This window comes from Notamacropus eugenii, chromosome 3 (assembly GCF_028372415.1).
Source record: "Notamacropus eugenii isolate mMacEug1 chromosome 3, mMacEug1.pri_v2, whole genome shotgun sequence".
Lineage (NCBI taxonomy): Eukaryota > Metazoa > Chordata > Mammalia > Diprotodontia > Macropodidae > Notamacropus > Notamacropus eugenii.
In genome coordinates this window covers 150,488,397-150,505,798 of record NC_092874.1, presented here as the reverse complement: position 1 = coordinate 150,505,798, position 17,402 = coordinate 150,488,397, and the positions used below count along the sequence as shown (strand labels likewise).

Below are 17,402 nucleotides of genomic sequence, written 5' to 3'. Positions count from 1 at the left end.
TTTGGGGAGGGACAAGGTCAAAACAAAAAATAGAACAAACAGAGGCAGGATAGGATGGAGGGAAATATAGTTAGTCTTATACAACATGACTATTATGGAAGTCTTTAGCAAAACTACACATAGATAGCCTATATTGAATTGCATGCCTTCTCAGTGGGGATGGGTGGAGAGGGAAGTTGGAACTCAAAGTTTAAGGAATGAATGTTCAGAATTGTTTTTGCATGCAACTTGGAAATAAGAAATACAGGAAATGGGGTATAGAAATCTATCTTGCCCTACAAGAAAAGAGACAAGATGGGCATAAGGGAAGGGACAGGTGTGACAGAAGGGAGAGCAGACTGGGGGAAGGGGTAATCAGAATGCATGGTGTTTCGGGATGGGGAGGGGAGAGATGGGAGAAAATTGGGAACTCAAAATCTTGTGAAAATCAATGCTGAAAACTAAAAATAAATAAACAAAATTCTAAAAATAAATAAGTAAAATTGAAAACAAAAAATTCAGAAAACAATATCACTGTGGATAACTCACTCACCTTTAAACATCTGAACGATAATTAAAAAGGAACAGGCAAAGCAATGAGCATTTTTGTTAAATACATGCTACAAGTTAAGTCTAGAAGATACAAATATGAGGCAAAAAAAAAAAAACCCCACAGGCTTTGCCCTCAGGAAACTTACTTTCTAATGAGGGAAGACAACACACTACTGAAAAATGGGGTAGAGGTGAAGAGAAGGTACCCAACAGGGAGCACAGTGTTCCTGAAGTCTAGAGTCATAAAGCAGATCTGAGAGGAAAATGAAGCATGACCTAAATGCTCCCTAAAATGGAGGCTCCAATAAGACAAGAGGGCCACAGGAGGGGAATAATGTTGCAGGGTAAGAAAGCCTTAAGTGTTAAGAGAATTTCTAGAGTAAGGAGGCAGCTGAGGCATGATGGTAAAGTTCAGAGATACAGCCAAAACTGCTTTCAGCTTCTGTGACATCATCACTTTACTGGGGAAATAAGAATCATAGAATTTTTTCTCATTTTACTAGTGAGGAAACTGAGTCCTAAAGAGGAAAACTGCATTGCCTACATCCCACACAAGTAGCTTTGTCAGAACAAATAGAAGAGAATCCAGGCTTCCTGACTATCAATACTGTGTTCTTCATCATAAATGATCAGTTCTCTCATTTACTTAGTGAGTTAAAACTGACTAGATTTCTTTGAAACCTCCTCAGTTTTCTTAACTTCTCTGGTGACAGAAAAGATAATCCCTACAGCCCAGTCCCTCCCTCCTCTTCCCAGAAACATGGACATCCTGCATCTAGGCTGCAGAAGTTTGCTCCAGCCTCAACAGCCAGCTTAGACATACCCCTTCAGGAGCAAAACTTGCTATAAGCAGCAACCAGAAGCACCACCACTGCAAAGCTCTGAACTGCAGATCCCAGGAGAAACAGGATCTGAACTACTGGTGCTAGGTCAGAGAACTAAGAAACAGAGGGAGTAAGACAGGTAACAAGGACAGGACACCATGTAGCACTCCATCAAGCTTGAGGGAAGAAACAGAGCATCCAGTTGGAGATAGTGCTGACAACCCAAAATTCAGTTGGGGCAGAGACATAGGCTGGGGAATCATGAATTGCCCGGTACGGGAGGAGGCCAAAAGGCTGTGAGATCCAAGTTCCACAATTAGAGGGTAGAAAGTCAAGAAATGAGTGATAAGGAAAAATAAGGAATAGGGAAACTGAAAGTACTAAAAATTTCAGGGAAAAAAACTCAAAGAACTTGTACATAAAGAAATGTCAACAGCAAAACAATAACAAAAAAAGTAAATATGTCCTCCAGATCTAATAAATGAGTTCAAGCATCTGTGAATAAATACTCCAAAGGAAAATGATCCAACATTTGATGAAAAAGAGGATCCTGTGAAATGTAAGGAGAATGTGGAAACACAACAGACTATTCCTGAATAGTTTAAATGAGAATTGAGAGAACAGTGTATAGACTGCACAGCAAAAAATGACAAGCAGAATAGAAAAACTTGAAGCAACCATAGCAAGTCTCACCAAATAAAATAGAGAACAATATATTAGGAATACAAATACACAGAAGTGAAGGAAAACCTAGGAGAGAAGAAAAAACAGTAATTTTAAAAGAATTATGCTCACCATGCAAGCAAACCATAATGATCTCAAAGACATGATGTATACATAGATGACCTAAGGATAACAAGTCTCCCAGAAGAGTACAAGAAGACAAAAAAATCTTAATACTCTAACAAAGGAAATAGCAGAAGAAAACTGCCCAGAACTTCTGAGCACAGAAAATGAAATTCCAATTGAATTAAAAGAATTCACAGATCAGCTCAAAAAATCAAAAGTTAATAAGCATTGCAAGGCGCGCACACACACGTACAAAAGAGTTAATCTAGCTTCCATGTATAAAACAATGATTTACAGTGACCTTGCTGGGGGAAAGCAGAAGTAAAAAACGAGCCATTAGGTAGCTATCAGTTGTTACACTCAAGGTTAAGAGCTTCATACTTCTGAAATTCAATATGGTGCAAAATTACTAAAAGTTCTGTTTTTAAATTGTCTTTTCAGGCTTGGAAATCAAGTATGAGGTAGCACAGTATAATACCGCTGGCCTCTGACGCCTAAACACTTGGGTTCAAGTCTCATCTTCGATACATACTCTGGGCAAGACATTTCACTTCTCAAAGCCATACGTTAAGTAATTCTCTAAGATTATAAATTTCAAAGTAAGTGCTAATCTAAATCTATCTACAATGTACATATACACTTCAATCTACATTTATTAAGTAACTACCATGTTAGTAGTTACTTAATGTTAAAGTTTAAGTTACTTAATGAGAAATAGCACTGATAGTTCTTCACCTCAGATTCCCTATATTGATAAACTCATTGATTTAAGGTTTTTTTTTTTAAAAAAAGACACTAATATTTAGAAATTATACTTAACATATAATAGCACTGCTAATAGGAAATATGTATTAACACTATTATGGAAAGTAATTTGGAATTATGTAAATAAAGTGATGAAAATGTCTCTGCAGTTTGACCCAGAGATTTCCAGAAATTCCACTGTAACACATACATCCAAAGAAGGTAACTGAGAAAAAGAAAGGCTCCAAAATATTTGTAGCAGCATTTTTTTTTCTCATATCAAAGAACTGGAAACAAAGTAAATGCCCACAGATTAGGGAATGACTAGCTAAACAAATTATGGTACATGAATGCAAAGGATTATCAAGAAATGAGCATGACAGATAAAAGACATATAGAAAGACACACATAAAGTGATACAAAAAGCAAAGTAAGCAGAGTCAGGAAAATATACACAATGACTACACAATGTAAATGAAAAGAACCACAGAATGACTGAGTAACTGTTGAGAGAGCAATTGGTTCCAAAGAACAGATATAAAAATACAATTACCTTCCCTTTGACTCCCCATTTTGTAGAGGTCAGGGTCCACAGCTCTCTGACATCAGACTTTTTTTTAATGTGTCATTCAGTTTTATTGAATTTTTCTTACTGCTCTTCAAAAAAATTTTTTTTGTAATAAGTATTGATTCTTTGAGGGAGAAAGTACTTAAAGGGAAAGCTAGATGAGCTTAAAAACAAATGATATCAACAAAAACCACTTTTTAATGTAAAAAAAATCAATCTGTAATATAAAAATGTAAATACTTGGTAATGTAATTAATTTGCTCTGCAACTTATTGTAAATCCACAGAACCACAGGTTAAAAAGATTACAAAGGCTATCTAAGCCAAAGCTTCCATGGAAAATTAAACTTCTTTCTACAAATAGCCAAGAAGTGGCATTTAACTTCTGAAAGTTCTACAGTAACATTGAAACATAACTTCACAAGGTAATCCATTCTATTTGGAAAAGCCTTTCATACTTATTAAATTTTTCCTTATAATGTACAAAAACTTGGGTCCTATAACTTCACCTGCTCCTATTTTTACCCTTCAAGATCAAGTAGAATGTCTTTTAAAAAAAAAAGCTCCCCCCCATATTATAACCCTTCAAATACCTAAAGACAGATATGATTTCTCCCCCTAAATTTTCTGTAAGCTAATTATGCCTGTTAATTCCTTGAAGTAATCTTCAAATGGCATGACTACAAGTTTCCTTAATCATCCTTGTTACTATTTCCACTTTGTCAACATCCCTTCAAAAGTGGCACTGGATAGACATAATACCATCCTCCCCTCCTCACATGGGGTACCATGCCCTTACCTGAGGGTATGACCAGGTATATATAGTAGGCATGACTAGCTTATTCCTTGCTCTTGAAATTGTACTTTTTTAAATGCAGTAGTCATTTCTTCAAAAACGGTTTATAAATGTTTTATAACTAACAACTTCACAAATTGTTCCCTCCAAGTATACTAAATGTCTTGTCTTATACTAGATGTTTTGTTACTTTTAGTGTTTATATAGACACTCAAGACCCTCTTCCATTTGCTGTGAAGACCTTACTATACTAAACGAAATTCTGATATTCCCAGAGGAAAACTGGGTGGGAATATCAGAATCAAAAATAAATTCTAGATTAAAAAGTTCTGAAGATTGAATTCAATCTATGACAACGCAAGAGCTATTCTTCTGCAGTTCTGGACACAATCTATATTTAAAATTAAATTTATTTTAATTTACAATTTATGCATATAGTAAAACACCGGTTTTGAAGAAGAAATTTCTGCTTACCAAATACTTTAATCAATCAGAAATTAGCCAGTAATTTTTTTTCTGTTTCAGATTCAGAACTTAAAACACTGAAAAAAATAAGTATTTACACACAAATATTAAAACAGTAAGAAGGCTTTATATGAAACTATGAATCTCCATTTCATATCACATAAGTTTTTTTAAGTATATAATAAATTCTACACATTACTCTCAAAACTGTCCTGCCTGTTTGTGTTTCCTTCTAAACTTGCCTTCAGTATTTTTTTAAAATGTTTTAATGGTCTTTTTTTAATGTTACTAATGCTATCCTTCCATCCCCAGATCTTCTTCTCCACCAATTAATAAAAGAAGAAAAAATCATTTTGATAAATAAGCATAGTCAAGCAAAATTAATCCACAGAGTAAGACATTAGGGTTTTGAAGGGATCTTGTTGTCTCCCTGTTAGAATATTTGCATTACATATTCATACAACTTCTTCCTATTCCTCAAAGAAATTTACCTTTCTCATTTTCCCTGAACTCTCTTGTGATGTATTTCAGATGTGCTATTGAGCTCTACTCTTTCTATTCTTTCCATCAGAAATAACTGAAAGTCTCCTATTCCACTACAGATCCATGTCCCACCTTGGTTTTAAGTAGTTCATTTTTGGATAAAGCTCTCTTCCAGGCTACTTATTTCTCGTCCCAATTCTTTTTTCTAGAGCTTTTCTATAATTTTTAACTTTCTTTTCTTCTAAGCATTTATATAGCTCTTGTAAAAAAAAAAAAGATCATTTTTTTCTTTGAATCTTAGCTTACAGTTGTTTCTGAATTACTTCTTCTTTGGGGATTATCTCTAAATGTACAATAATTTTTGACATTCTTCATTGTTTTTTTTGATGTACTCATCTCCCCAGAGTTAATTCCTGAAATGGAGCTTTGTATCACAGTTAGACTCTGCCCCTGCTGAGCTTTTGGATGGAATGGTCAGTTCTGCTTGGTCTTCCCCTGGGTCACCTGGATCCTTGAGCTGACCTTCACATTCCAGGGTTAGTGCTCTCTTTCCTCCCCATATCTTTGAGGTTCCAATGACTTGCCCAACAATCTTCCAAGCACCAGGATATTTAAATAAAAAACTGTTGTCCTTAATCAATAAATATATGTGAGTTTAAAAGAAAATTTAAAAAACCAAAATATTAAATAATTGTGCAGGAAGTTGACATAAGCCCTGTTTTTTACCCACATGGTTTAAATGGTCCTACATAGTTCTTACCTCCTGGTTTAAATGTTTAAGATTTAAGAAAACGAATGCTAATGGATGATATGGGCTCAATTTCTTTCAAGTACTGATAAAATAATAAGTCTGCAGAAATGAACAAGTGAATGCTTTAGAAACATAATAGATTTAATAGCAAATTTCAGAATTCTTATGATGTTTTACCAGAATGACAAGACCATTAAGGTTTTCATGAAGTTCATCACACAGAATGCCAATTTATCATAATCTTCTTTGGATCTTTGTTCCAATGTAGAATTCCTCAGACACCCTGCCAGTAAAAATTTAGCAACTTTGTGAATTCTCACTTTAAAAAATTTTCCTCTCATTTCTTAGCAAAAAAAAAATCATAGAAGAGAATTATAGTAATATTTCTAAGTCTTTGATACTTTTACAAAATATTATGAAGTATAAAATACTTTATCAAAGCAAATGAAAAGTATGCTTTTTATTATTGATTTGCAATTTGTGAAGATTCTTATTACTTATTCTAACGGGGTTCTCCATGACAGCATCAGTTAAACAGAAAAGGTCCTTTCTCTGTTGCAGCCCCAAAATTAAGATAAACATACAAATATATGAAATGCCAAACTAGAACTAAAATCATAGACTTGCATAATCCATTATGTGAAGAAGCATCTTTATAAACTATCTAGGTTAAACCTCTCATATTAAAGAAGAAAAAACTGAAATTTCAAATCACACTACTAGTCAGCAGAAGTGTCAGGAGTTGAATTTATGTTTGTTAGGTTCCATTATGTCTACATTAAATCAATCAACAAAAATTAATTAACTATTATGTTCTCAGCACTGTTCTAAACAAGGGGATTAAAAAAAAATGAAACAATCCTGGCTCTTAAAAAGTTTACCTGTTATTAATGAAACACTAGACATATGCAAATATTCAACTGAGTACTTTTTTTGGAGCCATTCATAGATGTGGCTAATTCTACCAAGTCAATGAAGAGTAGAACCACCACCCCAGCCTCATTATATACATTCTTTGCATGTTTTTAAATAAATTCTCGTTTGAAAATCTATCTAATGTGCCTTGTGATCTTTTAGTATTTCAAAGGGAATGGAAAACCATAGAAGGAAATCGATGCAACTGTTGTCTTTCATATCACAACATGGCATACCTCACTACATCATTTATTCCTCTTCTCATCCAAAAGTATTAATTGATAACATGTAGCATCATGATTATTCACATTTTACACTGTTCCCTTGTCTTGCAGGTTATCTGTAATTTTACCTTCTAAGATCATGGAGATTCCATAATTTGTAGCCAGAGAGGATCAAAAGGAGAATGATATGAGAAAGATGAGCTTTTGTAGTAGAACAAGCAACTTGGGATCACTGAAAATATTGTGGAATTTCCCAAATGTTATTCAACCAAATCTTTTCCCTCATTTAATTCTGGCCCTGGCTCACAAGTCACATATAACATTTGCCCAACAGAATGATACTGATTGAGTAACTTCACACTGCCCATGTGGCTACATGGCATTGCTGGGCAACATGCATTTTTAATAACTTTCTTCCTCCAATATGGCCAGACCACTCTCTTTCACCAAATGACTAAGAAAGTTTTGTACTCTTTTTAGGCTCAATAATTGCATAACGCAATCTGTGGATTTGTGCATTTGAAGAATCTCACCATCAAAAGACAACTAGTGTTTTGTTTTGACTTAATCCAGACAATTTCCACAACACACATCTCCAAAGTTCAGCACCTCATCTGAGGTCAATATTCAGAACAAAGTTATGAAGGTGGTCATTTCTATAATTGTAGCTATCATAGATTCTTATGTGATATTGATAGATACACATGGAAGAAACCTCATCTGAGAAGAGTTTGCTCTGCATAATGCTCTTAAAAATCACATCATATCTTAAAATCAAATAAGCAAATTAAAAATAATAATACATAAGCACAAACATATTTTTCCAATTTGCTAGAAAGTTCACTATATTATGAATATGGGTTCCAGATATTCCAGAGATCTTTAAATAAAAGAAGAGTGGGGGGAGGATGCACTGGAAGAAAATGATTCATTTTATCCGTGCTGTCCCAAATCCCTTTAGCCAAGGCTATTCCCAAAAGCAGTGCTTTCAATTTCATTAACTTTAATCATTTTGGATTGTTATGAAATCATTACTTTATTCATAACTGTGAGATACAGATTTGAAATAGGGATGTAAACTCCCCACATACTATGTACTCATGATACTGTAAAGTATTTCATTCTTTTCAAAGCCTGTTTATATTGTCCTAAATTTAGCCCCACAATCTCCCTATGAAGTAAACAAGACCAACTACTCTAATTAAGTGAAACTAAAAATTAAAGAACCATTCAATATGGTAACATCCCATCTTCATTCAATTTCTTATCTATTCTCTCCACTTTTCTATTTTGCTTAGTATCTTGAGGCAGAATGGTATACTATAAAACAGCACTAGACTAGAAAGCAGGGGGACTAGATATTAATCCCAGCTCTATCATTTACAACCTACACAACTTTGGATAAGTTACTCAACTTCTCTCAGCCTCAGTTTTCAATGAGGAGGTTGTGCTAGATCAAGGTTTTTAATCTGGGGTCTACAGTTTCCCAAAAGGTTCATAGATAGCATTCACAGGTTTTGTGAAACTGGGTAGAAAAAAAAAAAGTTATTTCAATATTTTAGTTTTATTTGTAATCCAATGTATTTTATTTCAAGCACTTAAAAGTAATATTCTGATAAGGAGTCCATAGGCTTCAGTAAATTGCAAGGATCCATTACCACAAAAAAAAAGGTTAAAAATCTCCGAACTACATGATTGCCAAGGGCTATTCAAAATAGAAAATTCTATGATTTCTAAGAGGCAGCGTGGTATAGTGGAAAGAACACTGGATCTGGAATAGTTAGAGAAGGCTCCAGTGGAGGACGTAAGATGTGAAATTTAAAATTTTCTATAAGGTCACAAGTATAAAACACTTCATCATTGTATGTCTACCTGTACCTTGACTATGACTTATTTTCTTGGTTCTACAGAAAGAATTCTGTATCTTTCTCATTTCCAAAGTTTATTTCTACAGTTATTCCTTCCTGCCTACAAAGCCATTTCAATTTGCTTTTTATAGTTTCCTCTTCCATTTTCAATGTTAATCTTATTCAAAAATATAACAGCAGGCCACATTTACGTAATGCTTTATATCTCACTGTATTTCCTCATGCCCAATAAAGTAGTAGTATTTTAAATATTATGATCTCCATTTTATAAATGAAGAGACTGAGTCTCAGAGAGGTCAGGCAATAAACATTTATTTTTTGAAATATCAAGTGCTGTGCAAAGTGCAGAGGATGCAGCAAAAGACAAAAACAATCCCTGCCCTCAAGAAGATCACAGTCTATGAGAAAGACAGAATGTTAAGTAACTAGGTGCATAAAAAATATATACAAAAAGGGTTGAAAGTAATGTGGCAGAAGAAAACATGAGAAGAGGAAGAGGATCAGGAAAGAACTCCTCCACAAGTTGTGAACTGAGGTGCATCTTGTGGGAAGCTAGAAAAATCAAGGGGTGGAGATAATGGAGTAGAGCATTTTAAGCATGAGGGACGTTCAATTCAAAAACATGGAAATGGGAGATGATGCGTCGTGTTCCAAAAAGTACAAACAAGTAAGTATAGTGGGATCATAAAGTACATGGATGGGAATAAAGAATAAGAAAAGTGGGAATGTGCCAAGTTATGAACAGCTTTAAATCAAAGAGGACTTTATATAAAATCCTGTCAGTAATAGAGAGTCAATGGAGCTCAAAGACTACTGGGGGTAACAAGATCAGATACACATTTTAGAAGCGTCACCTTGGCAGTTGAGTGGAGGACAGATTAGAGTAGAAAGAAACATGACACAAGGAAACCAGTTCAGCAATATCCTAAGTGGGAGACTGGTTGGAAAGTAATATACCTTAAAAAAAGAGGAAAAGGACCCATATGTACAAAAATATTTATAGCAGTTCTTTTTGTGGTAGCAAGAAATTGAAATCTGAGGGGGAGTCCATCATTTGGAGAACATCTGAACAAGTTATGGTACACATATGTGATGGAATGCTATCGCCCTCAAAGAAATGATGAAAGGGCTGGTTTTAGAAAAACATGGGAAGACTTGTATGAATTGATACAAAATGAAAAGGCAGAACCAGTCAATAAACATTTATTAAGTGCCTACTATGTGCCAAGTATTGTGCTAAGCAACAGGAATACAAAGAAAGGCAAGACAGTCTCTGCTCTTGGGGAGGTCATAATCTACTGGTAGAGACAATAAGCAAACAAATCTCTACAAAACTATATGCAGGTTGAATAGGAAATAATTAACAAAAGGAAGTCACTGGAATTAAGAAGAAATGGGAAAGGCTTCCTACAGAAGGTAGGATTTTAGCTGGGAAACCAGTAGAACAATTTTTAAAATAACAACAAAACTGTAAAGAAAAACAACTTTGAATGATTTAGAAACTCTAATCACCACGACAGAACAAATCATAGTCCCAGAAACCTTTATCATGGAACATGCTATCCACATCTAGATAGAGAAGTGATAGATTCAGAATGTAGACCAATGAATAATTTTACCTAGTTAAGGGAAGAATTTGTTTTAATTGATTATATATATATTTGTAATGAGATTTTGTTTTTCTTTCTTTCCCAAAAGGCAGGGAAGCAAGAGGGAAGGGAAGGGAGAGGAAGAAAATTTGGAAATGAAAATAAAATTTAATTTTTACAAAGAAGGCTATTGCAGTAATCCAAGTAAAAAATGATAAGGACCTCACTTAGAGTTGTGGTTGTATAAGTGAAGAGAAAGGGATATATCTGAGAAATGTGAAGATAAATTAGAGATATATCTAAGACATTAATATGCTAAATGACACTGCCCACATTCCTACCAGTATAAGACAGAGGAAGGACTTGGACCTAGATCCTCCAGATTCCAAAGCCAAACTTCCATCTACCACTCTTCATTCAGTACAGTGCTCTCTAAAAAGCTGCCCCAGAGCTGAGTATACAACTCCAGAAGGTGTATAAACAAAGCAAGGTAGGCAAAGCAAGCCTATGACCTCCCTAGTCCTGAACATTAAGCCTCTCTTGAAACAGCCTAAAAACTTCATGACTTTTCTTGGTTGCCATATCTCACCACTGATTCATAGAGCTTGAAATCAAATAAAACCACAGTTCTTCAGATGAACTATCTAGTCATGCCTCCCTTATTGTGGTTAAGAAATTTTTTAACCCAAATATAAGACTTGACATTTATTACTATTAAATTTCATCCTACTAAAATCACTCTAACCATCTAACCAGCAATCTTTTTAGATCCAGACTGGATATTACCCATCCCCTTCCAACTTTGAGTAATCTGCAAATTTAATAAGTATGCTATCTCCATTTTGATCAAAGTCATTAATAGAAATGTTAGACAGCTCAGTGTCAAGCATAGCATGCCAATGGTGATCTTCCAAGTTTACATGAAACCATTCAAAACCACCAGAGTAATTGTTCTATAGTGACAAAAGAATCACAAATTCCTTACCTAGGAAATTCCAGTTAAAATAGATTCTTCTCTATGAAACATATCTTTCAAAATTCCCTCCACAAAAGACTACTACACCACCATAAATTGCCAAAAAAAAGATAATTAATTTTCATATAAAGTTCATAGCATAACAAAATAAAAGTAGTTTACCTGAGTTTTAGCAAAATAAGAATAGTATGATTCTCATGTCATTTAGTTATAGAAACAAAAATTCCAGGGTTTGCACAACTAAGTTAAAAAAATTTAATCAGATTTTATAATCAGTATTTCCTTTATAATTTCATTAACTACTTATAACACTGAGGAAAACTTTCTCCAAAATTTGATGAAATGCAATTCCATCCAGATACATGAGTATTCATTTATCAATCAAGAAAATATCAAGTCTCCACTCTAGAATGAATAAAATATAATAATAATATAGTTAGCATTCACATAGCACTTTAAGGTCTACAAAATGCTTTGCATATTTTATTTCATTTGGTCCTCACAAGAACCCTGTGAAAGTGGAGGTAGCTGCTATTTTTATTCCCATACTACACATGAGAAAACTGAGGCTAGGAAAGGTTAAGTGACTCATAAGTAAGTTAAGTCTCTTAAGTCTCCCAAGCAGGAGTTGTACTTGGGTTCTCTTAACCTCAGATCTGGTACTCTATACATTGCTGTCATTTTTATCAATTTCCCTTGCTCTTTGCTGTGTTATGGATAAGTGATATTGCTGGATACCAGAGTTTTTCCTCAGTCTTCATCCTTCTTGACAGACTCTGACAATGCTGATCACTGTTTTGCCAGTTCTTGTCCTTAGCAGCACTGATCCTGTTGATGATTCTCTTCTCCTGGACAATCTCTTCTCTCTAGATTTTCATTACATACTCTCTTCTGCTTCTCCTCCTACCTGACTACTCTTTCTGTTTCCTTTGCTAGATCTTCATCCATGTCAACCATGGTGTCCCCCAAGGTTCTATCTAGACTCTATCCTCTCTATACTATTTCATTTGGTCAGCTGAGCAGCTTCCATAATTCCATAAATTATTGTCTCTATGTTGACGATTCTCAACTCTACCTAATCAAACCTAACTTCTTTACTAACCTCTACATATCTCAATTGTCTATTACAAATCTCATAATGGGTATCCCATAGACATTTTAAATTCAACATGTACAAAACTGAATTCATTACTTTCTGCCTAACCCTTCCCGCTTATTAATTTCCTTATTACGGTTAAAGGTGCCATCACCCTTCCAGTCACCCAGGTTTGCAACCTAGGTTCCTCTTCAACTCCTCATTCTCTCAAATTCCCATATCTAATCTGCTGCCAAGGTCTATTCATTTTACCTTCTCAATAACTGTCTGCTTATATTGCCATTATCCTGGTACAGGCCCTCATGACTAGATTACTACAATAGCCTGCTGGCTGATCTCCCTGCCACAAGGTACTCCCCACTCCATCTTTTCAGCTGTCAAAGTGATCCTCCTAAATCACAACCATAACACCTCCCCCGCCATCCCCACTCATTAAATTCTAGTGGCTCCCTACATTTCTAATGGATCAAATATAGAATCCTCTGGCATTCAAAGCCCTTTACAACTTCTCCCCACCTCCCTTCCCTGTCTTATTAAATTTATACCCCCTCCCGACACCACATATTCTGTAATCCAGTGGCACTGGCCTGCTTGCTGTTCTTTGTACTATCTATGCCATCTCTGTGTCTTTGCTCACACTTCCCCTATATCTCCCACTTTTCACATCTGTTAAATTTCACCTCATTCTTTAAAGCTCAACTCAAATGTCACTTCTCCTCAAATCAGCCTGATCAGCCTCTTTAGTTATGACACCTTTCCGCTTCTTGAACTATTTTTGTTCATTTCTAATGCACTCAAGTGTCTTAGTTATCTATGTCCTTGTCTTATCTCCCTTACAAGGTAGTAAGCTCCATGAGAACAGGATCATATTAAAACTTTTTAATCTCCTCCACTGCATAGCACAGTGAATTTCGCATAAGAAACACATGCCCATCTTTCCCATTTACAAACTACATGACTTTGAACAAGTAATTTTATCTCTCTGGACCTCATTTTCCCCATCTATAAAATGAGAGAGGTGGAGTATTTGATCACTAAATTCCCTTTCAGTTCTAAATCTATGATCCTATGTTTGATGAATTCCCTTAATCTAAATCTCTTTGAATGTGGGGTGCAGGGGGAGTCCAGATCTGTGATTTGATCAATGTAGGGAACACCCATAAAGACAGAGATTGGCAATTCTTCTATAATTTACACTATTAGAGAGTTGCCCAGGACACTGAAAAGGCTGAGTAATTTGCCTCTAAGTCCCACAGCCAGATTCTCAAAAGTGAACTCGAGCCCAAGTCTTCCTAATTCCAAGTCTAGCCCTCTAAGTCATGCTGCCTCTCCTTTATGAAGCATTATCATTAAATATGACATTTGTAATTTTAAATGATATTCTACATGTATATTAACACAAAATCTCAAAATATATTTTCCTGTGCATTTTCTTCTTAACAATAACTGTAGTACCACAATTTATTTAATGCTTAACAATGGGTAGAAAGCATGACATCAGCAGCCTGATGGTGGGAACTAATTACAATTTCTAACCAAACTTAAAACAGATCTGTATTTATCACTTGGAAAGGACAGAAAGGAGTTGACCATTCATCCGCCAAAAATCTCCTTTCTTGAAGAGGTCATAATGGTTTAATCCTATCCTTATTAAGAGCAACCTGTTCAATAAGCGCTTTTTAAAAAAATGCATATTAAGCTATAGTTCTTACTTAATACTGAACATACTCAATTTTCATAACTCAATTTTTAACTTGATGTGGTTTTATAATCCACCTAGCACTATCATAAATTAAGGATTCAAATGAAAATAAAAAGGTTGAAGTTCAATCTAGACAAGATGAAAATAGCATTTAAACAGAGAGGGAAATAAGGGTAGCAGAAGATGAAATCTAGATCACATGCAACACACAACACAACACAACTAGGAGAATTTTTTTTAATGGTCCTATCTTGAAATCCTAAGAGCAAACAGGAGATCTACAAGAAATTTTTCACATCAGTAAAATCTAAATAGCGAAAAGCACTATTTTCTAGTTCCCTAGGATATACCAAGGGTTTAGATGCTTCAGGAGGTTCCCTTAGGCACACAAAGTAAATCCTTAGATATCTCCCAATAAGAAACAGTGGTCTAAGACTCTCAAGCACCTTTCCTGGCTTTCCTGGCCCCTTAGTTTGTAAAGAAGAGAATATACCTCTTTGTGGAATCTATAATAGACTGCAGTATAGTGTTCTAACGGTGTTATGGTACAAGCACCTGTGTAGTACAACAAAAGTCCACTGCAAAGGAGAAGCCTAACCACCTATATGGTACAAATCACAATCTGACACAACTAAAAGGTAAGCAACATTTAGATGCTGTCAAACTTAATCCCCTCACCCTAATCTCACTACTTCCCACAGAAGGAATGCTACTAAAACACCCTCAGACAAACTCTGAGACAAGCTAACGAGTCACCAAAGGTCAGAAGCTAATTATAGCCTTTTTCAACTGAGAAACAGCTAAGAATTTCCAGCTTTCCATAAACTTAGAGACAAAAGAAAACTCAAACAGTAATTTTTCCTCATCTGGAAGTACTACATGAGAATTCTTGCTGAATTTCAATTTAGCTTCAAAAACCACATATAAACAATTCAAGTCACCATAGATAATGTATTAATGTAATATGAAAAATGAAATATGCCAGAACTAAAATGCGAATTAGCTGTGAATAAGATAACAAAAGCACAGAATGTGCCATACCCTAGTGCTACACTAAACACCTTAACTGAATGTGTCATATAATCTTCAAGTAAAAAATAACAATTCTATATGATACAGAATGTGGCAAGCATACTAATTATTTTAAAGCAATTTACATTTGTTGTCTTTCCTTCAGTTTCCTATGTAAATATTCTTCAGGATGCCCTGGCTTATTTTGGTCTCATATCAAACTATACTGGCTCATTTTCCAATCCACTGCTTGTTAATATTTTTGTAAAGAAATGATACCCATCATTTTCCTCTATAACATTTTATAAATAAAGTTGTACTATAAATAAGTTGCCCTTGGCAACAATGTATCATTGCTTGGCAAAGAATAATAAAATCATAGGTTTACAACTAGAAGAAACCTCCAAGGTCATCTAATCAGATCCTATCATCTTATTAAGGAGTCATATCCCCACTATGTGGCTAATGAACTTGCCCAAGCTCACACAAATAATAAATAGCAGAGTCAAGATTCAAACTGAGTTCTTAACTTCAAAATCAAGTAATCCTTCCTTTGCACCAAACTGCTTGGTGTTTACCGTTTGACATTGTTTCTGGATGTTTGGGGCTTTTTCTAAAAAAAATTATAACCAATTTATTAAAAGTGATAATTAGGCACCTATAATAGTGACTTCCATGTCTATATACAGTTCAATGCTGTTAGAAATACTGTTTAACAAACTAAGAAGTACTATGCACATCAATGTGGCATTTGTAGATTCTCATCTAGAACCAATTCTAAGTCACTGAATCTTGAAAAGAAGTTTTTCTAGTTGTGATTCACAATGTCATAGTGGGCATGCACAAAGGTACTTTCTTTTCTTTAGCTCCTCTACTTGAGTTAAAACAAAAATAAAGAATGTTTAACAAAAAGTTTCACATCATTCTTGGACAAGGGCCATACTAATCTTCTCTGTATCTTTCCAATTTTAGCATTTGAGTTGCCAAAATGAGTACTTTGAGTCTTTTATTTCTGAAAGAAGCCTTTTAAAAGGTTAAACTTCTCTACAACATGTAAATAACTAGATTCTATTTATTTTGTAATATCACTATTATTTCAGAGTCAATAGCTTTTGAAGACAATCATGACTGGAGATGTTATGATGACATGACCTCATCAAATGTGTTTCTTCTAATGTGGCACTAGTTTTCAGCTTCATTATAAGAAACAGATTACTTACTGTACAAAGACTGATACTATAAGCAAATTAGGGGAACACGGACTAGTTTTCCTATGAAATCTATGGAAAAGGGAAGAATTTATGAACAAACAAGAGCATTATGAGATGAAAAACCAATAGGTTTTATTACAACAAATCAAAAGGTTTTGCACAAACAAAACTAATGCAATCAACACTAGAAGGAAAGCAGAAGACTGAAAAAAAAAAATTCACCTTGCAAATCTCTTCTCAAAATAAGTATTTGTATAAGACTTCAAAGCAATATACAAATTTCTCTGGCTTCTTAATCCTGAACCATATTTTCCAGCATCTTTTTCACTGCAAAGTCTTATCTAATGATTCATTACAAGGAAGCAATCCTGGGTTTTCAAGAGGAAGTTCTACCATATTAAAAAGCTTAAGTATAAAAAAAGGATTGTCAAATAGCAAGATGACAACTTGGTCATTCTTTACCTTTGGCAATCTACAAAGTAAAGTGGGTTTGTTTCCTAATATAAAATGGCCCCTGGGCCTGTTGCCCTTCTGTTTAGGGTGGCAGAGGAGAAAAAAAGAGAGAGCATAGAAGACACTAGGAATTATAGTTTTTAAATAATTGGTAAATATTTACTTAGCTATTGTTACTATAAATCCTTTGAACAATAGGAACTGAATTGTACCAATACTGATGTTTATACAATAAAAGAAACAAGAAAGAACTGTATATAAATGAAATGATAACTTCCACTTTTTCCTTTGAGAGTTTAAGAAATGGGTGGAGTTGTGTACAAAATCAACAAGAACAGTGATTTTTGTATAAAAGAGTTCACAATAAGCATTTTCAAAAAGACCACCATGGTGATATTTCAGTTGAC

At 34.6% G+C, this 17,402-nt stretch overlaps 1 protein-coding gene and 1 non-coding gene across 6 annotated transcripts in view; both read right to left on the bottom strand.

The window, feature by feature from the left end:
* Positions 1 to 17,402, bottom strand: part of SRPK2 (SRSF protein kinase 2) — a 278,675-nt gene that overhangs the window by 211,170 nt on the left and 50,103 nt on the right. The window lies entirely within an intron of this gene.
* On the bottom strand, positions 16,219 to 16,329 carry LOC140497882 (U6 spliceosomal RNA). The gene has a single exon (XR_011964891.1). It is a non-coding gene; the product is annotated as a U6 spliceosomal RNA (small nuclear RNA).